Source organism: Chelonia mydas, chromosome 12, assembly GCF_015237465.2.
Source record: "Chelonia mydas isolate rCheMyd1 chromosome 12, rCheMyd1.pri.v2, whole genome shotgun sequence".
Lineage (NCBI taxonomy): Eukaryota > Metazoa > Chordata > Testudines > Cheloniidae > Chelonia > Chelonia mydas.
The window spans coordinates 25,897,923-25,922,843 of record NC_051252.2 but is presented as its reverse complement, the minus strand read 5'-3'; the positions used below and the strand labels follow the sequence as shown (position 1 = coordinate 25,922,843).

The window sequence follows — 24,921 nt, the reverse complement described above, 5'->3', positions numbered from 1 at the left end:
CTAGACCCCTATATATTCTGTGCAGAAATGCAACCCTGAGTCCTTCATAGAAAGTGAACATTCAGCTTTATTTGATTTAATGAACTCATATGTATTTAGGTAGGTAGTTTTCATTTATGCCTACCTTATATTATAGAAACAATAGAATAAAAACATCCCTTGACCAAGTACATGATTGAAGCCTTATCAATAGAACTTAAATCTTAATAAGACAGAACGCCTTAAAAAAAAAAACAACTTCCTAAAAACTCAGTTAAGTGTCCATTTCAGCATCAGTCAGAACCTCCCAACTATCAGATGTTTCAGAGCCAACACGCGTATGCATCTTGGTCAGTTTTGTTGTGCTGCTGCCTTTGTTGGTTGGTTTGCACAACTGCATATTACTACTTTGGAAAGAACTAGCTAATTTAAAGTTAACTATCACAGCATTATAGATAACTTGGCAAAAAGCAACATATAGCACTCTTTTAAATTATGTCATTGAAAAATGAATTGGGTTAGAACAGTGATACTGTGCACCGAGTGACAACTGCTATTATACAGAGACTGATGCTGCAGTATACTGGCAGCCCCTGTCGAAGGCATGAATCCTCTGCCCTGCAACCGTAGGGGGTCAGGTTGTTCAAGTAGCCCTTGAAAACAAAGACAGCATTCATCTTGATTTTCATTTAAGCATCTAGAGCAGCAGCAGACTCCTGGGTAAACAGAAGGGTGGGGGGGGGGAGAGAGAGATAAAACAGCAGAAGTGATGAAGGATGAAGCGATCAAAAGTTCTCTGATGAACTTTTATGCATTGCATGTTGATACAAGCTAAGCAGTCTCTATTGCACAATTCAATCCTACCCTGGAGAGTTGCCTGTACTTTCTTTCCTCCTCTGGCTGCCCACACAATTATTCTGCCTAAGCACGACCAGCTTTTGCCTTAAGCTTGTTTTCTTTAGTTTTGGATCTCACTGTGTGTCCTGTGCTATTTCAAATGTTATTTCTGATTTTGAAATATTATGTTAAAAAAAAAAAAGCACCTGAATGCAGAGCTCACACCAGAATGAGACTACACAATCACTTAATCTCAAAAAGAAAAGGAGGACTTGTGGCACTTTAGAGACTAACAAATTTATCTGAGCATAAGCTTTTGTGAGCTACAGCTCACTTCATCGGATCTCAGCAATTCTTTGGTTTTACAAAATCCTGTGCTAGATCTAATACAGTGCATTTCCAATGCCTCTAAGTAGAAGTAATCCAGGATCAAACTGATACCTGTTTCATTTTATATAATGGGCAAATCTCAAATGACTTGGATAGTTCTGTTCAGCTGGGATATATACTTACTGGATCAGATGCTGATCCAGAATTTATGTGAAATACATGAACCTCTTGAGTCTATAAAACCTGTGCAAAGAATAGCCCCTCACAGTATTCTGGCACCTCTCTTCCTGCTCTTGAGAGCAGAGAGTTGTGAAAAGGAAATAAATATTTCACATACTGTCGGATTTTCAAGAGAGCTCAGCATCCACAATTGGAACCAGATTTTTGAAAGTGCACAGCCCTCCAGCAGCTGTCACTGACAGGAACTGTTTTCCAGCCACTTCATTTAGGCTGTTTAAGAAAAATCTGGCTCTCAGAGTTTATCCAAACATTTTTGAACGAGAAAGGTTTGGGGTCTGAATTCTCTGAGAGTTTTGAGCTTGTTTTCATTAGGGCTTCCATGGAACTACTCACTGACTTAAAGTTAAGCAAATGCTTAAGAGATGAATCAGGGCCAAAGAGTTCATCTTCTTGCAGGATAAAACCTTGATTCAACTGCAGCAGCTCCTACAGAACCTGAGTATTCCTTGCAGGTCTTCCATCAGAAAATTCATGCAGAGGCTGACCCTTCTTCACTGACGAAATCACAGCCCTAGCTGGCATGGTTGCAATAAAATGTCTCACCACAAACCTCATCTGTTCTTTAACATCCAATTTATATATTTTTTCTGCTCACTGAGGTCACACTGTAACTCCAATGAAAATGAGTTTAAAAGATTCCCATTGGCTTTAATAGAAGCTATGTCAGGCATTCGATCAGTACAATGAAGAGATGCCCAACCAACCCATAACTATATCAGTACCCCACTGGGGTCTGTAGTGCCCAAGTTGGCTCAATAGCACAGCAACAACCTCTGGTGTCTTCAGATATTTTGGGAAAGGTATGTTGAAATTTCTTGTCTTGCTTGGAGCCAAACCACAAGTTTGCCTGTCTCTGAGGAAGGCACAAACTAAGTTTATTATCTTTAAACCAGGAAAAGCAGGAAATAGTTTCCCCAAACAAAAAAACCAACATGTTTTGTCGCAGTCACCATTCCTCTTAGTGGTGGAGAATAAGTACATCAGGCCACTGACCCATTTTATTAAAAATGGTATCAAATTAAATGCAAGAACACAAATATTAATCTTCTCCAAAGCAGGTTTTTTGCAGGCTAATGCTGCAAATAAGCACAACTTCAACCACTATGCAAGTCTAGTAATACAGGAATTATTACATACAGCAGCAACTTAATCTTTCCATTGTTAACTTACATTGTTTACACTGCTTAGGACTCTTAAATGATGCCTTAATTTAAAAAAACAAAACAAAACACCTCATTGGGCCAGATTGTGACTTGGACTATACACTTGTATTAGAGAAAAATAATTCCTATTACACCCCTTCATGGACTATCCAGAACTTGCTTTGCACAAACGAAGCTACACGGACACTTACTCCTGCCCCTGAATGGGTGGGCAGTGACTGCACAGGAATAGGTAGAACCTTTGCTCCACACCCCTGCTTATTGGTCAGCTTAATGAAGGTGGGTAAAGGGGAGTGGGGAATAATGACCTACGACTGTATAGGCTTGCAGGAAATTACTACCCCAGGAAGCCAGGGGACAACAGAGGGGGAACTGTAATTCAGCTGTCTGAGGCATGATGACTCCCTGGGTGAGTCCTGGGGTGGGGCAATTCACACACAACCCTTGGCTGATGGCTGTGCCTTAGTCTACCCCATTGTGAATTTCCTTGTGGGTTTTTAACACTTTTTCCAATTGTTAGTCATACCATTAAGCAGACCTTGAAATAAATAAATACACTTGGCCTGATTCTTCACTCTGCTTCACCAATTGTACATTTGTGATTCCAGTGGAGTTATACTGGCACCTAAACTGTGAGCTCTTTGGCGCAGGGACTGTCTTTTTGTTCTGTGTTTGTACAGCATCTAGCACAATTGGTTCTGGTCCCATGACCGAGGCTCATAGGGACCACCACAATACAAATAATAAAAATATTCAGTGAAGCAAGTCATACCTAGTATCATCATAATTTGTGGGTTTTGCAACAGTTAAAGTCCATTCTCTATTAGGGATTATTCTACATTATTTATTATTTTAAAACAAGCCTGTTCTTAAGTTATAGGGATGCACTAAAGGCTTGATACAAAGTCAATTGAAGTCAATGGTAGATCTCCCATGGACTCCGGCTCAGGCCCTAAAATATCTGAATTCATTTAGCTCTCTATTATTTTAACAGACACTTTGATATATATTTTGTACAAGAGTTAAAAAAACTCTCAGGATGAAATTTTTATATGCCAAGCAGAAATTTTTGTCATCAAATTATATAAAACTCTTGAGAACGAGGGTTTATAATTGAACGGTGTGCACAGCTGTAGCTAAAGTAGCATTGCTGGTCACCCCACTCCAATGCAGAAAACTCAAATTAAATCCAAAATCCAGGAGAAAAGTTTTGTTCAGTTCTTACATTAATTTGCTAGCCTGGGGATTCATTTTATCCATGTGTATGTGAGAGTTTTGTCTTTCTGCATTAGATAGAGAAAATCAAATTATACTATAGAAGATCAGATAGACACATTCTGTTGCTTAATAATCCACATGCAATTCTGCAAATAGCAGACTAATGAAACATTTATCTTAAGTTTAACCAAATCCTCAAGTTTTTTGTGTTCACAATTTTCACAAAATCTTCAAATTTTAGAAAGTTTGTTATTGAACCTGACTAATGCCCTCATTAAGGAAATACAACAATATCTATCACAGGGTTAAGAAAACATGGGGACCTTTAGCCAGAAAAAGTTTGACTACCTCCATTTAAAATGGAGAATGATCTTTGTCACAAATTATATCCAAATTAGTTTTGAATTTAGATCTTTTTTTTGCTTCCAGAGTTTTCTAAACAAGCTACCAGAACAGTTTCAGTGTCTCTAGCTGAATAATTTCTCATATTATTGGAGTGATGGATAGCAATATGGTGAAGAAGTGACCCATAACTTGGAAGATGGAGGACCAACAACAAGGTAAATCTTTCACTGTATGGAAATATATTATGCCAGTACTCAGGATATACTGTACTTTCATATACTGCACTAAATATTCACTTCCAGTTTGTCCTTTGTGCATTATTATTAGTAAGCTAAGGAGTTCCATAGCTGACAATTTTATATGCAAATCAAAACCGGGCATCATCTGTATAACTGTGCCATGCAGACACTGAGACTGTGAGAGAAGCCAGAACCAAAACTATACTTTTTTACAAATGCAGGGACCAGATCTTCTGCTGGTGCAAATTGGGCATAACAAGGTTAGTGCATTCAATGGAGCTGTCCAATTGCACCAGCTGAAGAGCTGAGCCAATGCTTATAGATTTCTCAGACCAAGGAGGGATGCTTTGAAGAATCGTTGGACAACGGCGTGACATCCTTCTAACTTCACAAAATAGCAATGTTACTTTTACCTGTTTATTCCAGTTTAGTATTACTTTCCACTTGTACATGTCTCTTGTTTTGCTGCAATCCGTTTTTAAGCACAGTCCATAGGAGATTGGTGGCTCTATCGGAGAACTGTCTCTTCCCCTCCACCTTCAAGCATGATCAAAATGGTGAAATGCCTGCAGGTAAAGTGTTAGAGAAATTTGTGAATTATGACTGTCCATGAAACAGTATTGCACTCTAAGTGTTCCATGATAACTCAGTACACTTTCTGACTCAGCACTGAAAAAAGTACAATATCAAAGCAGCATTGGTGAAATCATCTAATTGATTATATGTTTGTACTTACCAGTTTCAGAGATGAATGTGTGTTTTGTGAAAAGGGTTAGAAACTTTCAAAGGTGCATACCTGGAAAGTGTCTCTTAAGACATGTTAGTGTCATTACTGGTTCATAAAAGAGATGAGGTATATTGGCCTTTTGAAACAAAGAAAAAAAATCAATGAAAATATACAAGTCAAGACCTGAGTCTTTATCTATATGCATTTCTGACTGGCATATCACCACAGCATCCACTCTCAAAAGTGGTTATGTACACATACACACACACACACAATATTAGGATGATGAAGCCATCCTAATGGCAAGTTCTCCTAGCTGCTGCATGGCTATGGAGGCATGTTGGCATAATAAAACCAGTGTGGACAGTCAACATGGAATGAGAAGGATAGAATTCAGAGAGCCTGTATAATAACCTACATTCCCTTCACCTTGAAGAGGTCAGCCGGAGGGCTCATTACATTCATGTACAGATGACATGGAGCTTTTTGATCTGAGTTTACAAAGGTCCACCAGCCATTCCCTCACCCATGCCAGAGGGGCATGAGAGAAATAGGGGCTACTATGGCCATAGTGCTGCTCCTTTACTTCTCCATGGAGATTCCTTTCCTCCCAGCCATTGACTGAGCTGTAGCAATGAACAGGGTCATTGGCATGAGCATCTCTAGAACCCAGTACTATCCAAAGCAGACAGTCCCTGACACCTCCACCTCCTAGCATTAGCAGGATCTTACTTCAGTCAGTTTTCTGAGAACCGGAGATATACAAAGTATGCTACACTCATATATTCCTCACTGCTTTTTGGCTAATTTTGTTCTCATTGTTAACCCAGAGTGTTGCAAGAATACAGCCATATAATGGCTCATTATACAGTGATGATTGTTGAAAAAGTTTCTTTCTACTGCACAGTAATCTATAATAAATCACTCATGTACCTGTCAACTTAATCTTCATTACAATCCATTACTGCAAAGATTTCTATAATCTGACAGAAGATTTACTGGGTATAAATGTGTGCCTGAGGGCTGACTGTAATTAGAGATGGGACAGAATCAACGCATCCGCAGCTTGTTAGTGCTACTATACAGAAATGTGTGAAATTCTCACAATTTGTGAATCTCATGAAAAAATGGATTTTCCCCACTAACTCGGCAGGAAGTCAAGACCTGCCACATCCATCGCACATTTCACAGTAATATTCCCTGCTGATCCTGTGCAGACATCTACTTTTACCTGTAAAAATGGCTGAGAGTTTGCATTCTACAGCAAAAATGACTTTTTTGCAAAAATTAATGGGAATTCAGCCCATTGTCCAAGTTCCAGGATTTTTTTTGAGGTGATCAGTCTGTGAAGTTAAAGTTATTTTCATATGGTTTCCTTTCAGTAAAGTGAGCTAAAAAGAGAAACAAAACTAAAGAACTCCAAAGTGATATGAACATGTGGATGATCAAGAAAGCTAGACATTTACGGAGTCTGGAAATCAATTTTAAACCTTCTCACAGCCCCTTTGCCCCACAGGAAAGGTTGCTCTGTTCCTTATCACCCACAAAAGCAAATAAAAAATATTGCAGAACTATATAATAATTTTATGGATCTTCCTTTGGCTGGTTACAGGGTCAAATCACTAGCACTCATCCTACTACAGAGGCAGCATAGGCCAAGTCGTTGGTAGTGTGTGAATCTGTAGTGTGTTAACTTTGTACTTGGTTACAGGAAGTGGGGGCAGAGATGATGACTCCCAGGTTCAGAAATGAATTTACATCTTTAATAATTTAATTACAACCAAGCCTTTGGCTAAGAAGCCACAAACTGAGTGCCCCTAAAGAGGTGAACACATGACTAGGGGGGATAATCTCATTTCCGTATCGGTTAATATACTGGTTTAAAAGAGATGGAGTTTCACTATTTCCACTGAAAAAGCTGCTGGTGCCAATATCAATTTCATGTGCAAACCTGAATGTTTCTGTAAGTGCCCGTGAACTAGCATATGTAATCCATTTTACTGTGGATTAAATATGCTAGTTCTCTAGCATTTACAGAAACATTCAGGTTTGCATATGAATACTAAAGACTCAAAGATGCTGTATTTGTGTTCAAATCTAGCTTCTCACAGGCCCTGTCCATCTTTGCGATAGGCTTCATTTATTGCTTCAGAACTCAAACTTTCCTCTTTGCCCCCATCCTATTACCTCCTGAAGGTTACCGAATGGTTTTACTGACAGACATTAAAAACTGCACTTAGTTTTCTCACCTCTGAGCTACCCACTTTTCTTTGTTTGTTTGAACTGTGGAGTTCCCCTTCAATCTTCCTTGCTCTCTTGACTTTCATGGTGGCACTAGCACATACCACCATCCACTTTAAGGGGTCATGTCCTTCCCTGGAATTCCTCTCAGGACCATAGAGATTGCTTTCAAATCCATCATTTTGACATGGATTGTGAGTTTCTCAGAATACATCTCATCCTTATTCATCAGTCTAGGTCACCGTCTGCATAAAGCATATGGAGAGGCATTGCTTCCTGCTCAAGGGATGTACTAAGCAGACAAGTGCAATCTCCCTGAGAATGCCAAGAATCGCCTAGTTCTGGAATAAGCAGGCATTTTTTGTGGGAGAGCAGATTTGTAGCTGACCTGCAAAGTAGCAGCCGTGTTAGTCTGTATTCGCAAAAAGAAAAGGAGTACTTGTGGCACCTTTGTTAGTCTCTAAGGTGCCACAAGTACTCCTTTTCTTTTTCAGAAAAAACAAAACTCTCTTCTCATCTGAGCAGAAAGTTTACTGATACGGGGTGAGGTTTATTGTTTTTTAAACCTACTATTTTTGCCATCATTTTCTGATAAACTTGGCCTGTTGGGGTGGTGAAAGGACAGTTGCTCAGGGCAGTTGACTTCCTCCCAATCTGCAGATGGAATTTGTCTCCTCTGGGCACACAACCGAAACAGCCTAGATATTGAAAGTTCAAGAATTCTGCAGCTATGCCAGCAAGCTGATTCAGCCAACTGCTAATCTTTTTGCTTCAAGATTCCATACTCACACAAGATAACATTCAGAATTCCATTACCATGAAGAATTTCAATCACTTTCTCCCGACAAACAAAAGTAAAATAAGATCTAGTTATTCCCACCATATTTGTTCTACTTCAGCTGTATTCTTCCTCTAAATCATAATAATCCTTTGTTTATTAAGGCATCAAGTTCTTAAATAAGAACTTATTCCTCCAAAATGCAAAAATGGTTTAGTTATTTTCAATTTAAAGAAAGACAGACATGGAAAATAATTTTAAAAAAGAGTAGAAAATATTCCACTGGCTAAGCTGAGATAGATTATATTTTCTGTGTTGCCTACTCTATTATGTATTACTAAAAATGTCTGTCATTAAAGAGGAACTTTGCTGTAAGAATTACCAGATTCTTCTTTATTCTGTTTTCCCCCCCACCCCCATTAAAATACAAATTATCTATTTTTTTAATTTTAAATGCCTAGGGCTCAGTCCTACTCTAGCAAATCTCTGCTCATGCAGAACCAGATTGAAGGGAGTACTAGGGAGACACAAAGGTAGTATATGTCACCTTTATCTCCACTTCTCACTGAACATTAGGTGTGGTGCAACTTAGAATCTCAGGGTTGCTCTAACTTGTGCCCACTTGTGATTGCCCCACAAGAATTTGTAACATCAGTCAAGGATGACCAGAGCATAGTAACACTGTGGCTATGATGACCTCTCTCAACATGCTCCCTATGCTGGGGTCTCTGAGGGAGGGATTCCCCTATGCCAGGAAAATTCTAGACATGGTCTTTAAGCTGCCTTTACAGCCTCTTTGTGAGTTCAGGGTGACATAAAGGGTTGCCTTATTAGTGACCAGAATCTGACTTAGGCTCTGTACTACATGATACTTGTGTAAGACAGAAAAAATGCATATAATAATATAAACTAATAAAGGAATGGGTATGACTACTTTCATACATATGCACCATGACCAATGTTTAGGTTCCTTACTTTCTAATGGCCAAATCTTCAGCTGGGGTAAATCAATCTAGCTTGATTTAGTTTGTACCAGCTAAGGTACATACATCCTTGTCCTGTGATAAATTTCTCAAGTTTAAATTTGCATTATTGTCTGGGTTTTTGCAGGAATACATATGCATATGGGTCAATATACACTGTGGACATCCTTCTGCCTCTGCTGATTTCCTGTTCTCTCTAACTCCCCCAACTACTTCTCTTCACTGCAGCCTCAATCCACATGCCCTCCATATTTCCCTTCAATCCTTCTCCTTTCCTCTCTCCTTCAAGTCCCCACTGCCATCTTTATCTCTTTATTAAGCTAATTCCCTCCCAACAAAACCCAGTCAAAAAAAGAAACCAATCAACAAAACTATTGTGGCACTAACATGGCATTTGCAACTGCCATGTGGTTCACTCCATACGTTATATCCCTTCCCCCACAATCCTTAGTCTGCCTTGTATATTTAGACTATAAACTCTTTGGGATGGAGACTGTCTTTTACTCTTTGTTAGTACACTGCCTACCACAATGGGGCCCTGATCTCAATCAATCTTAGGATCGATTGGTGCTACTCTAATACAAAGAATAAATAACAATATGTGTGTATGTATGTCTAGACCTACACATGCTGTAGAACTGTTTATTTTAGTGCATGTTTATTTCAGCACAAAGGATGCTGGCCATACATGTGCATTACATAATTTTAATGCTCCAGGCCAGTCTCGGCTGGTCACTTGCTCGAAATATTTGCTATAAAGTAAGATTTGCTTCTTTTCCAGCTAGTAACTAAGTAAATACAGTGTAAGAAATATACAGGGGCTGTGCTCAGCTCTTTCTGTTGTGGCCAATGCATGCTGCACCCTCTGATAGTTCAGTGTTTTTGTCATGGGAGTCTTGTTCTAACTCAGCTAGATTGAAACACACAAATATCTGTACAGTCTAAAGCCCAATCCAGCTCTTATTAAAGTCCATGATAAAACTCCCAATGACTTTAGTAAGACCTAGGTCCATGACATTTAGCTACAGCTCGCTGCTGAGGATGGTGTAACAATAGTCACTAGAATCAGCAGGTACTGCTCATATCATCCCCTTTTGTAACCCAGATTCAAGTTAAGTGACTGGGGCTAGGAAATACAGATCATTCTCCTTCCAGCACCATTGCACATCATACCACCATTACATAGTCTGTTACCAGCACTCCTGATCTCCCAGGGTACACAGATACTACATAATCCTCCTGGTGGGTTGAGAATGCATCCCCCTTGATAGACAGCCCGCCCGCCCGCCCACTGGCAGAAAGAGGTGGGAGCAGCCCCATGGCCCCACTCCATCCCTTCCCCTTTGCACAGGCTGCCTAGGTGGGGGCACTGGCTCTCTGAAGCCCTTGTGGTCCCAATTGCAAGGTTCTTCCATTATGCCCAGCTTCTGCACTGGTGAAGGGTGCAAGAAGATTAAGGCTTCATTCCCTTCTCCCTCTCTTTGCACATCCACACAGAGAACCAAGCACAGTCTAGCCCTAAAACACAGAACAGAGAAGTGCATCTTGGAATGAATGCTTTGTAGGCGCAATGCAGTCCTCACACTTGCATCTGTTCATTGGGGTGCGCCAACATTTTCACATCAAACACACCATAGCTGTGCCTAGCAGTTGTCTACAGTGTAAAGGCCTGTTTGTGCTCTGGGTTCCCTTGCATGTGCCAGAATAAAGACAAGGGGAAAAGAACACACTTCTTTCTCCAAATTAGAAATTAAAAGAATTAGTAAAAAAATATTAAAATGCAGATACTTCACCATTTGGAAAAGTTTGGGATTTTTCAAAGCAATGTAAATACCTAAGCTGCACTGGTTCCAATCTCAGAAATATCACTGAAATGCCAATGGAAATGTTTCTTTAGAGATTTAATATTAAGAGGCAGAATTGAATTGAAGAGATGATAAAAAGCAAACTGTGTAGCACTTACTAATCTTGATAAATGGCTGTCCATGCTGCCAGGAGGAAATCATTGGGGATCATATATGAACCTTGGAGTTTCTGATGCGATAATTTAATTGTGGAATCCTTCTCTTCCACCTTGGCTAAATGAAAGTCAAAGCCAAGTGCACCTTTGAGAAAGAAGAGGATAGGGGTAGGCTGGTTGGAATGTGAAGAATTACTCAAGGATGTCCAGGACACACTGAAGCTTCTTTGGGGACCAACTTCCTTTCTGTCCACTTCCAAAATGAAATATGAGGTAGAAAAGCAAATATTTTCTTAATAGTATCTGATGGGCCATAAAATTAAAGTGCACTATGTAACTTGATGTGAGCTCAGAGGCAGATGATAGCATAAAGGTTTACTTCTCATGTGGCCTTCTTATCTATATCCTTCTAAATAAGTAGGACTGTAGTGCACATCCTGTACTCCATAAATTATAACTAAAGTATAACAGTATTGGAGAAACAATATTGTTTGTAGGCCAGATTCACCAGTCCTCACTAAGTCAAAACACCCTTTAAAGTCAATTTGCAGGAATTCACAATAATTATTTTAACTTTTTTCTTATAAGGATATAATTCCTTACTCGAGAAATATGCGGCTTCTTCCTTCAAATTCTCATCTCTATTAAGCAGCTGGCACTCCAGAACAGGGAGGTGTGAACAACTGATTTTTTGATTTGGATGCTTTTTTGAGCTTTTAAAATGTTTTTAAAACTAAAACTAAAGTAAAGTTTGAAGTGCAAAAGTATCAAATAAAAAAATTGAAAAGTTTAACTTCACACACATCAAAACAGAAATCTTTTGATTTTTCAGGGTTTTTTTTTTTTCTTTAACTAAAACAATTTGGCAAATTCTACACAAGTTCACAGAAGGTTTCGGTAGCCCAAGTTTGAACTGAAAATTTCACCCCTCTCTACTCAGAAGGCACAGGGACTTCGTGAAACTAGTATGACAGAAAGTTTCACATAAGATGAAGTATTTGGAATAGATCTGGTTGCTAGATGGGAGAGCTGTGCAGGATGGATTAACAGGGCTAGTACACAGTATTCTAATAGTATGCAAGATAGTTGGCTGACTCCCGAGTGCCCCTCTTGCGGGGGAGGTGCCTCTGCGGGGCTGTGCTATCAATTTATCCCCTCTTCAGGGCCTCTTAACAACTGACAGCCCACAGGTAATTAAAACATTCCCCTCCCCATTATTTACTGGCACTCTAAGCCACAGTTTGGTCACTCGTTCCCTTTAGCTGGGCAGTCCCCAGCACTTCTTCCCAGAGGTATGTCCCAATTCTCTTGGGCTTTACCTGACTATAGCTCAGCCTTCTGGCTTCCAAGTCCCCAAACCCTTCTGTCAGTCAGGGTCCTCCTGCCCACTGCAGCCCCTCTCTGTCACAGCTCCTTTGATCTCTTTGTAGGTGCCTATCATACCCTCTGCAGTCTTGCTTTTATTTCTTGAACTTGCCCTCTCCTGCTGATCTTTATACGGCAATCACCCTGCTCTCTCCCAGGTGTAGCTCATTCTGAAATCACGATTGGCAAGCCGCAGCCCTTAAGGGGTAAGCTACCCTGTTACACAGTATACTGAGGAGGCAGAACTTCCTTTTGGTGTAATGGAGACACTTCTCCTGACCTGTTAAGTTAGTAAGAAAGTCAGAAGGAAAATGGCTACAAGAATAACATAATGGTGACGGGGTAATAGGACCCTTCCTCAAGACCCTTCATGGAAGAAACTGTTAGTTTTGTCTATAGAAGGAAAAGGGGAACAGAATGCTTACTAATTTGTTACCTGGAAAAGCACTGAGGGGGAAAAAAGCTCTCTCTTCTCATCACTCATTACTTCTTTGTTACCAGAGTTCTTTGAGGTGGACTCTGCATATTTACACATCCCACACACCTTCCGTGCTCCTGCAAAGTCCCAATTAAAGTATCTTGGTTTTTCCATACTAGCAGTGAAAGGACCTGCAGCAGCAATGGCGACATACCCCCTTTGTACTCACACTCAGATTACATTTGAGCGCTAGAGGAGGAGGGCATGGGAGCATGGGTGCTTAATGTGCACTGCTACTAGAAGGTTCTACCATCCTGCTGCACTGATTGGCATGAGTCCAAAGACCGTGAATATGCAGAGTTCATCTCAAAGAACTCCAGTTACAAGTAAATAACCTTCATTTTCTACTTTTTGGACACAGGTTACCTTTTGTTCAAGGTATCACAAGGGTGTGTTTAAAAAGAACTGTTTTTACCCAACGTAGTCAGCATACCTAATAAAGAAATGCAAAAAAAAGACCCAGATTGGGATGCTCACTTCTGCGGGCTGTGTAGACATACCCGGAGGCTATTAAGGCCACATTTAGGCTGCAATAAAAAAGTCACTTAACTTTCTACAGTGCTGAGCACCTAGCAACTCCCATTAAAATCAATTGTCTCACAGAACTCTGGATAGTCAGGCCACTTATTTAGGATTCAAAGCCCACTAAAGTCTATAGTAATCTATCCATTGACTTTGAATCAGGCCCCAGTTTAGGCTCCTATTTTCAAAAATTTTGATCCATGTGTTTGAGATCTTCTTGCCACCCATAAAAGTTATGTATGTGGCTACAAACTGTAGACAACAGGTTGAGAGTGATTTTGTCACCCTCAGAAAGATGTGTTAATTAATTTACATTTTTTGTAAAGTATATAGCTGGAAAAGGTCTTTTCAGAATATCTTTTTTAACGGCAAAATACTGCAGGAAAGCAAACAAACCACATTAATTACACTACAGGCTGTACAGGAGGCTTCCTTTGTGGGAGAAAGGTATTATTAAAACATAACCTATATCCATGTTAATGACAATTACTCACTAGTTTAATACACAGGATGTTTTTAAATAGTTTTCCCACAGATTGCAGTGCTAGTACTCTGGGAAAGGGCTTCATTGTTTTTCTCTTCTGTTCCACTCTAGTGTGCGGGTTAAAATTTATTTGTTATAAGCAACAAGCCCTATTTTCTTTAATGGATTGGCATTTCCAGGTCAGATGAGATCAATCTACACCAGCAATGTTTTTGAGCTGTTAGTGTGTTATGTAATCAACTGAATGCTAGTTCAGCCTGGAGCCATTTAGTTTGTGGAGCCAGAACTTAGCTGACTTTAAAGAAGAAGCAAGCAAGCAGACTGATTTCAGTGAAAGATAAATTCATACTTACTAAAACATTAATAATTCTAAATCAATTAAAGTAAAATAGAGAGGGAATGACATGTGATGTCTGCGAGCAAATAGCTTAAAACTATTATTCTGGAAGGATTATTTCCCCCCAATATTTGTAAATAATATCTGCTTTCTTAGGACTAGTTTGTACAAGCTCGCACTGCTCAGCACTAACTCACACCAATAGTTCCAATGACCTCAATGGGATTATTCATGTAAATGTGCACCAATGTGAATAAGATATTCACAAGCTAATCCTTTATTAGCAAGAATATGTCTTCTTCTTCATGAAGCCTATCTTGTGTCAACTATTCCTTTCAGTTTATTAGGGGTAGTAGGTTTGTCTAGGTACTGGACTGTGTCTCAGGAGACCTAGATTGTATTCACAGCTCTGCCACAGACTTGCTTTGCGACCTTCACATCACTTCACTTCTCTGTGCCCTGTTTCTCCTCTCACCCTTTGTTCTTCTTGTGTATTTAGGGTCTAAGCAATTCAAGATGAGCAGCAGTTATTTTACTGTGAATTTGTACAGTGCCTAACATAATGGGGTCCCAATCTAAGTGCTACCATAAAGTAAATTATAAATAATATTAAGTGTATTCTTACTAGTTTGGCTTTTTTAAATGAGTGTTTTTCACAGAGCTGGTTTAAAGAAAGATTCCTTTCTTCCTTGTCTTTTCACTGCAGCCTGATTGTCATGCAAAAAAATACTGCTGATTATACATAAAGTTAGCTTTGTATGTGAGGAAAAAAGTTCTTCCCTCCAAAGGCATTCAGAAGGAGTTTTGACTTAGTAATAAGCCATGTGTGCAAGCATCAAGCTAGACAACGAAGATAATAAGACACAAAGTAGTAGTCATACTCCCTAAAAGCAGAAATCTGCCTAGTTCCCCTCTCCCGCCCACCCCTCAACCCCCTCCCTCATAAGGATGTTATGGAACAAGATTCAAGTTTAACCTTGAATATATATTTGTTTTAAGCTTATTAGCATAGTTGTTGGTCTGTACATTCTCTTGTTCTTTTCATTCAAATATTTCCCCTTTTTATGTTTTAGTTTAAGGACCCAGTCTCTTGAGGTGTTTTTACCCTCAATTTCCATCAATGGGCCCTAAAAGATTAATAAATAAAATGAAGGAGACCAACACAACATTTAGGCCTTCATTTGTAACAAGCCTCCAGAAATAAATGGATTCCTCTCATCTCTCACACAAAAGCAGTGCTGATTTTCAACAGTTTGTTTTGAATAAGACTCCCCTATACACAAACCCTATCTCAAAAATTCCGTGTGCTAAAATCCTAGAGGCTAAATTGTAGTATGGAAAGATCTCCCCTTCCACCCCAAATTATACCTCCCAGTCAGTAGAATTTTATGTTACAGAGAATGCTAACTTAACCTGATCTAATGTAGAGTCCAGTTTTCCATTCTGTTTAGAATTCTACAGGTTTTCTTCATTTCCCACAAGTAAACAGCTCAGACAGGTACATAAACTAGTGTGTAAAACATGAAGCTCCACAGTCATTATCATGTAGGAACAGCATCCTAAAATGTCCTTAATATAACATTTCCCTGCATGCTCTTGGTAACTGTTTCTTCACGTCATAAGAGTCCTGTAAGAAGCATAAATATTCCTCAAGGAACCAAGAGTTGTTTAAAAGTCTTTAATAGGTCTCATAAAATGAAGGATAAAATGTGTGAAAGAAGAGCTGTCATGATAATGATAAAAGATATGAAGAGCTGTGCATTTCATATCAAACAGTCATGTGAGTTTTATATCAATGAGAGATTGCATGGAATTTGCAAAGGCAACTTAAATGCTACTGAGTCTCAGGTTGATATAACTAAACTGAATTTTTAGAGTTCAAATCAGCTGTGAGACAAGGTTTGCTCCATTCACCATACAATGGCAAAACAAATCCATAGTATCAGCTCAGGTATGTCTGCTGGTGAGATTGGAGAAGGAGAGGTTAAGGAGACAAATCTCTCTCTCGCGCGCGCGCACACACGCACACACACACACTCTTTCTCTCTCTCTCTCTCTCTCACACACACACACACAAATCACAGTTTTAGCGGAGCTACAATTTCAAGTCTACTCCAGAGTAATGGCTAGAGTAACCTCCTCATCCATGGCACATTCTATGGCACAGTAGATGGCAGCCTAGCAATGAAGGATCTACACAGTAATAAACACTCCAGCACTGCCCCCAAATGCTTCCTGTGTGATGCTCACAGATAATTCCACTGGAGATTGACTCCATACCATGCAAAGGACGCATAAACCCCTATTGGTCCCCTTCTAAACCCCATCCTGCAGTTCAGCTATGGAACCATACCATATTTGCCCATCAAACTGAAATGGGTATTACAGGCCACAGCTTGAACATCTCAGCATAATGCAACACAACACAGACCAGAGGAAACTAAAAAAAGATATACACATGCATAAAAGAAACTACTGTATTTGCATCTGCAGCAAACTGTACTAACAAAGCTAATGCTACTGGACATTTCATTGCTGACAAATGTAAAGTGATACATGTTGGCACAACATCAAAAAATACAAGTACAAAATAAATGGAATTTAACTGGAAAGCACTCTAAGGTAATGGAAAGTGTTCACTGAACATATCTCTGAGCAATATGGTGGTGTTTTAAAAATATATATAAAAATTAGCATGCTTGCAACAGGTAATTTAAGAGCATAGGATAAATCTAAGAAAATTATTATAAGGTTAAACAGCTGGTATGACTCACATAGAATTTATGTTCAGTGCTGATTGCTACATTGTAAAGTGATGTTGTAACACCTGAAAAGATAAAGAGGTTGTTCCTGGGCTTAAAAGGCATAGCTAGAAGGGCAAGCATAAAAGATTTATACTGCATAGTTTAGCAGAATGTTTGATTGAGAGATACAGAATATCTTCACTAAAGTATCAAAATTAAACCTGGGGTATGGTTTTCATTCACTGTGAAATGCTTTTGTTATGGACAAACGGTCCCCTTCCTTACCTGGGTCCCAATCCAACAAAGCATTTAAGCACAAGCTTACCTTTAAGTATGTGAGTAGTCTAATAAAGTCAGTGGGACCTACTCTCATGTTTCAAGTGCTTTGCTGAATAAGGGCTTTGCTTCCCAAGCACCCAACTATGGGCTATGGACCCAAAGATAGTTGGTTCTTTTCTGGAGAAATTCTTTATTGTCTTCCTTTCCCTAGTAGCATCTGATTTGGCCTCTTTTATATCATTCAGGCTTCTGCAAACTGCTCTCATAAGGATTTCATATACGATCCAGCAAGCACTCTGGGCCAAATCCTGATAACCTCATTCTGTCCTTACTGCCATTGGCTTCAGCATATAGTGCACACATGCACAAAAGTGGTCAGGAGTCTAACTGGCCAAATCCTCACCTAGTGTAAATCACCAGAGCACCATTGAAGTCAATGGAGTTACCACAAGTTATACCATCTAAGGATCTGGCCCCATATCCATAAATATAAAAATCAACCTTACAGATAGTCATTTCAAAGTTGAATATTAGGGAAGAAACACTCAATTTCTCTCTGCTGGGCATACTGAATCCTACCTATTTATACATAATTATAAAATGCAGAGTAAAAGCAAAATTATTTTAAAATAAACACATTGTAGCATTTTAGTACTGTTATAAAAGTAGAGCAGATGGTGGTTTTTAATCACATGACCCAGACAAAACCTTGAGATTTTTTTTGCACACTGTACCTTGGAGATTTTGTGAATTTCTGATTTATTGCATTCTTCTTAAAAGAAATGTGTTTTCCTGTCTCCCTTGTGTCTGCACTGGCATGTTCAATGAAAAAATGGAAACTTGAGAAAGGCTTTTCTTAAAGAAAGATGAAAAACTGTTTTTGTTCTGGGGGATATGAGTGGATTTCAGCAAAAGTATCATACTTAGAGCACGAAAATAAAATAAAATGAAAAAGGTTTTCAAGGTGTATTTACTTTTACATGCTACCAGTTAGTGGTCAAAAATTGCTCAGGTTAATTCAGTGGTGCATAAGTGGATCAAGTTGTATTAATTTAGAAGGAATAAAGGGACCCAAAGAATCAAAGGCATTAAGACAACCCAGTCACTATCCTACATTAAACAATGTTAAACAAGGTTCAGGGTTTGGTATACAGAGGCCTCAGCCTGCTTAGTACCATGGCAAATACACCATTAAAAATCCCTTTAACTTTTTATTAAAGATACGGAAAAGATGGGAAAACAGCTGAAGCTTTTGAAATGTGAAGTATTAAATAAGGCTTTCATTTTAACAGTATCTCTTGTTCCCTTTCCCTTTAGCTGGCGAGAGTCTTTAGAAGGAAGAAACCTCTTGTTTGACAGTCTCTTAGATGGTATTAAAGATGTAATAACTGTCCTTTTGGGGGAAAAGAGAAGAAGTTAGTTGAAATGGGCTGGAGCTGTCATTGTTGCTGTTGTTAAAGTCAGATCCCATTTCCTAGAAGACAAAACAAGACAAACACACACAAAAGAGGGAAGAGAAAAGAACAGCAAAAATAGAAAATTCAGCTTTTATCTCTGGCATTGACTCTGGCTTGCAACCTCACTGCTTTAAAAACACAGGCACAGCACATGGTCTAATCAGCCACTCTGTGACCTGGCAAACTGGTACCAGAATCGGTTTGTTTAGGGCATTGCTTTTAGTTGCCTCTTTCTGGTCACAAACTTACAGCAGCATTATACCAAGATATACAGCCTTGGTTGGCAAAGCCAGATGGCAAAAGGAGAGGGATAAGAAAGAGAAGAAATAGCTGGGAAGGAAAAGAACACACAAGGAAGAGATATGGGACAAAGTCTCACATCCCTAGCGGTGTTCAGGATTCAGCTGAAGTTGGTGGAGGTACAATGTCATTTGGTTCCCCTTCTCTGGCCTGGTCTGGTCAGGACATCTTCTGATCTGGGATCCCTGGGGACAATGGAGGTGGCAGCCAAGATGGTGAGGCTCACTCCAGTAGCCACTTTTTCTGCCCCCCAAGTCTTGTTCTTAAGGGCCCTGAAAGGGAGTGATGGGTGGAAAAGCTCATCTCCTCATTTTTTTCACAAGTTACGTCTAATATCTAACCTATCAATTTGGGTTTATTAATTTTCAGTCCTCCATTTCTCTTGCTTACCAGGCATGATCTTTGGGCTATACCAGTAGGACTAATTCAGTCTCTCTTTTGCACCTTTTCCCATCAGTATTTGTTATTGGTTCTTGTGACTTTCATTTAGCTTTTACAGTTGAGCTCACAATTAGGGTAAATGTGTAGGCCCAATTATTATAATAGATGGTGCATATACCCTAATAAAAATAAATAATCAGATTAACAGTTCTTTTGCAAAACCTGCCATAACATCCTCAATCCCCTGAAATCCAAAGCAAAGTAGAAAAATAATTTTAAGAAGTCCAGCTCCATAAAATCAGATCATCCTATGGTATATTAGCATCAGTACCTTTTTGTTTCTCCAATTATGACTCACCCATCTGAGCACCCCATTTGCTATAGAAACATCATGGTTATAAAGAAACCCTCAAGTGGCCTATAGTACAATAGGATTTAGTGCTGTCTCCCTGAGTTCGCAGAGAGCCTGAACCAATAGTTCTGAGAAGTACGAGCTGCCCATTCTTCTTAATGGGATGTTAACTCTGGAAACGAAAGATGATATTCTACAATACAACTGCAGTTGATAGATTTCCACTCCATACAGCTAAATGCAGTGCCTTGCATAATGACAGGTTTCAGAGTAACAGCCGTGTTAGTCTGTATTCACAAAAAGAAAGGGAGTACTTGTGGCACCTTAGAGACTAACCAATTTATTTGAGCATAAGCTTTCGTAACGGCTGTTACTCTGAAACCTACAATACAACTAAAACTGAAAATGTGGTAACAACAAAATAAAATGAATTAAATATCAAATTCAAAACCACATTGGTTGCATTATTAATTTTTATATTTAATTTTACAAAACCTTCTGCTTTTTAAGTGTATCCAAAGTTCTCACAGAAATAAGACTTCCCATCAAAATGAATCTATGAACTTTGCCATACGATGTAGGGCCTGGTTAGTGCAGATTACAGAAAGATTTTATTATAATCCTGGGGGATAGGTTTTTTATTTTGCGTGTGCTCAAAATTCAAACCAAGATCCAGATTCCAACTCTGCAAGTGACCTTTTTCTTCATTCTGTGGTGTTCCAAGTCTGGATTTCAATCTCACTTCTTGAGTCTATCCCTTATAAGTAGTAGAGTAATAACCACTAGTCCATAAGGAATAGCATCTCTGAGCCAAGTTTATCTTCTGCCAGTCTGAGCCCGGAAACCTTTGTTTAGTTCTGTTGCTAAATATCCTGCTTTGTCACTGAAGATAAGTATTAAATAACAGAACAAATGCCAGTGTCTTCTGTATCTAGGATTTGTGTGGAGGATGTGAAGCTTGGTGTACAGCCAAATTAATACACTTGTCCCAGAGGATTCTTGTCATGTCAGCTCTGTTTATTTAATGCAATGGGTCAGAAACACAATACTAAGCATCTGAGAGTTTTAACTCAAATCCTTGAGAATTCAGAGATTCTAAGGCCAAAAGGGACCATTGTGATCATCTAGACTGACCTCCTGTATAATATAGGCTACAGAACTTATCCAAAATAATTCTTAGAGCAGACCTTTTAGAAAAACATCCAGTCGTGATTTTAAAATTGCCAGTGATGGGAGAATTCACCACAACCCTTGGTAAACTGTTCCAATGATTAATTACCCTCACTGTTAGAAATGTACACCTCTGAATTTGTCTAGCTTCAACATCCAGCTCTGGATCAGTTTAAACCTTTAGACTGAAGAGCCCATTTTCTAATATTTGTTCCTTAAATAGGTACTTATAAACTATGAACAAGTCACCCCTTAACCTTTTCATTAAGTTAAATAGCTTGAGCTCCTTGCGTCTATCACTATAAGGCATGTTTTCCAAACCTTTATTCATTCTTATGGCTCTTCTCTGAACCCTCTCCAATGTATCCTTCTTGAATTGTGAACACCTGACCTAGACACAGTAGTCCAACAGCAGTTGCATCAGTGCCAAATACAGAGGTAAAACAACCTCTCTACTCCTACTTGAGAGTTTCCTTTAATTCCCTCACAGTGTAGTAATATTGTAAGTTGTAGCCACAATGAATGGATGTGAAGGAGGAATATAGCAAAATTAGCTTTGACCTCACCTCTGCTAACCACCCCCACCTTTTTCATTTTGAAGGTCTGAATATAAAGTGTTTTAACTTTTTATTTGCTTTGCTGCTATTTGAACAAAGAAATGATTTAATGCATTAAAATGATCACAGAACCTGAATACCAAAAAGCAAACTACGAGTTATTTTAAAAGGATGAGAAAAGTATGACTATGTAAACAATGTAATGTGTCTGGCTCCGAAATTTAATTCTGCCATAGAATTGATATTAAACTGGACTTCTGCTATTGTATTTGGCCATTTTGTTGAAGGAGCATAATTCCAAACATTCTGCCTTGAAGAAAATAGTTTTCAAAAACTGGCATACTACGAAGAATTTTGTCAGTGAGGGTTTCAGTCTTCCAGCTTGTGTTGCATTTGGGCAGATCCTTCTACTAGTGTGGATGGAGCCCCAGTGAAATCAATAGGGCTCTGCAACAATGCAGGGATTCACCCAGAGATAACAAGTTGCAGGACTATGGCCTAAGAACGTGAATTTTTCACATATAGATTTATGTAAAATATGAAATGTGTATTATTTCCTATTTAGGATGACATATAGAGCTGTCAGAAAAGCTTTGATCGGACCACTTTTTGTTGGAAAATCCAGTTCCATCAAAATCCCTCATTAAATCATGTTTTTGTCAAAGTTTTAAGAAATAAACTAAAAATCCTCTGTGAAACAGAATTTCCATTCTCTGCACAGCTCCAGTGACATATGCATCTGTACTTGTACATTATGTACGAATGATCTGTGAGTGTAACAAAAGCACATCTTTGAAATACAGGTGCTAAAAGCTGCTAAAACTTTACTTTGGTTCACAGTGCATCATCCCTGGTTTCTGCAAAGGGACTACGGGCTTTATCTGATAATCCTCAAACACTATACATGAGAAATAAAGCAATACATTTAAAATGTAGTGAAAAATGTGACATTACAAATATATGTCCCATCAGTCTTAAAACCCAACAAAAAGCTCATGCAAAAGTTCAGGTTATATTTAAAAGGGTTTCCAAAGTACTCAAAGGAAAGAGCTTATCAAAATTGTTTATGAGCCAGGAATAGTCTTTCCCAATGTCCAAGGTGGCAATATGCTTCAAGGGAATTTTAAACTCATTGGGATATTATAGGTTTAAAATATCCTTCTGACAAGACCAAGCCTCCTCCTCCTTGTTTTTTTGCATTCCATTTCATAGAATCATAGAAGATTAGGGTTGGAAGAGAGCTCAGGAGGTCATCCAGTCCTACCCCCTGCTCAGAGAAGGACCAACCCCAACTAAATCATCCCAGCCAGGGCTTTGTTAAGCCAGGCCTTACAAACCTCTAAGGATGGAGATTTCACCACTTCCCTAGGTAACCCATTCCAGTGCTTCACCACCCTCCTAATGCAATAGTGTTTCCTAATATCCAATAGACCTCCCCCATGCCAATTTGAGACCGTTGTTCCTTGTTCAGTCATCTGCCACCACTGAGAACAGCCTACCTACATCCTCTTTGGAACCCCCCTTCAGACAGTTGAAGGCTGCTATCAAATCCCCCCTCACTCTTGTCTTCTTCAGACTAAATAACCCCAGTTCTCTCAGCCTCTCCTCATAAGTCACGTGCCACAGCCCCCTAATCATTTTCGTTGCCTTCCGCTGGACTCTCGCCAATTTGTCCGCATCCCCTCTGCAGTGGGGGGACCAAAACTGGACATAATACTCCAGATGTGGGCTCAGCAGTGTCGAATGAGGCGAATAATCACTTCCCTAGTTCTGCTGGCAATGCTTCTATTAATGCAACCCAATGTGCTGTTAGTCTTGTTGACAAAAAGGGCACACTGCTGACTCATATCAGCTTCTCATCCACTGTAATCCCCAGGTCCTTTTCTGTAGAACCTAAGTGCAGGACTCTGTACTTGTCCTTGTTGAACCTCATCAGATTTCTTTTAGCCCAATCCTCGAATTTGTCTAGGTCGCTCTGGACCCTATCCCTACCCTACAGTGTATCTACTTCTCCCCCCAGCTTATTGTCATCCGCAAACTTGCTGAGGGTGCAATCCATCCCATCATCCAGACCATTAATGAAGATGTTGAACAAAACCGGCCCCAGGACCAACCCCTGGTGCACTCCACTTGATACCAGCTGCCAACTAGACAACAAGCCATTGATCACTACCCACTGAGCCCGACAATCTAGCCAGCTATCCACCTTAAAGTCCATTCATCCAATCCATACTTTTTTAACCTGGTAGCAAGAATACTGTGGGAGACAGTATCAAAAGCTTTGCTAAAGTCAAGATATATTACATCCATATTCACAGAGCCAGTTATCTCATCATAGAAGGCAGTCAGGTTGGTCAGGCATGACTTGCCCTTTGTAAATCCATGTTGACTGTCCTGATCACCTTCCTCTCCTGAAAGTGTTCAAAATGGATTCCTTGAGGACCTGCTCCATGATTTTTCCAGGGACTGAGGTGAGGCTGTAGTTCCCCGGTTTCAGCAGTGCATTAGGTAAAATGATTAAAACTGCAGATAGACCACAGCTAATCCACGTCAGCAGTGCTTGAACCAAGAACTACCGCAAAACAAAAAGGAGGAGTGAGCTGTAAGAAAGTAGTAATAGCCAGAGTGGTAGAAAAATGGACAAACTATTATATTGTAAAAAATAAATCAAATTTCAAATGTATTTTCATTTTGTACGGTTTAAAATGGACTCATTTTTGTTTTCAACATATTTTGGGAAAAAAGTTAAAATTTTTCATTTTTCTCTTCTGAATACAAAAAAATTAACAGTGTTCACAGTTGCATGTGCTCTGTCTCTTTTCTCTCCCCCCAACTCACTCACTCACTCTCTCTCTCTCTCTCTCACACACACACAGAGTTGGTTCTTGTTTCTCTCTCACACACAAGCCTCTCTTTGAGCATTTGCCCACATGGATCCCATGGTAGATGAGTGACTAGCAGTTACCTCTCAAGAAGGTTGATGATAGGAGTCCTATCTAAATAATGACTGCAGGCATCCCTTCGAAACTGGTCGTCTATTCTAGCAGCTGCCATAATGGTAAATATATGAACTGAACTCCAAGTAGCTGCTCTACAGATCTCAAAAAAAAACAGGCTCCCCAAAAGCAAGTTCCAAATATGGACTGAACCATAATAGAGGGTGTCTGACTCAAAATTGAAGGGCTTGTTTATTTAATGGGTAGGAAATCTTAGTGCAGACTGTAACTCATTTAGAGAGCATTTGAGGAGAAGCAGCCTGCCCTCGAGACTTATTACCAAAAGCCACAAAGATTCTGGATGATTTTACAAAATAGCTTTGTACTGGCAAGATAAAAGGACAGACCTTTAAGAACATCTAGTATGTGGAGTTTAGCCTCTGTAGAAGAGTCATGAGGAGAAAATGCCTGTAAGTGTATAAACTGATTTATATTAAAATCCAAAACTACTTTTGTTTA

General features: G+C 39.3%; 1 long non-coding RNA gene across 1 annotated transcript in view; it reads right to left on the bottom strand.

Moving 5' to 3' along the window:
• Positions 1 to 13: 13 nt before the first annotated feature.
• The window catches only part of LOC122462525, a 207,503-nt gene continuing 182,595 nt past the window's right edge, over positions 14 to 24,921 (bottom strand). The window contains exons 8-9 of the long non-coding RNA XR_006285112.1: positions 4,765 to 4,917; positions 14 to 695 (exon numbers count right to left, since the gene is read on the bottom strand). This is a non-coding gene — a long non-coding RNA (uncharacterized LOC122462525). The remainder of the gene's footprint in view (positions 696 to 4,764; positions 4,918 to 24,921) is intronic.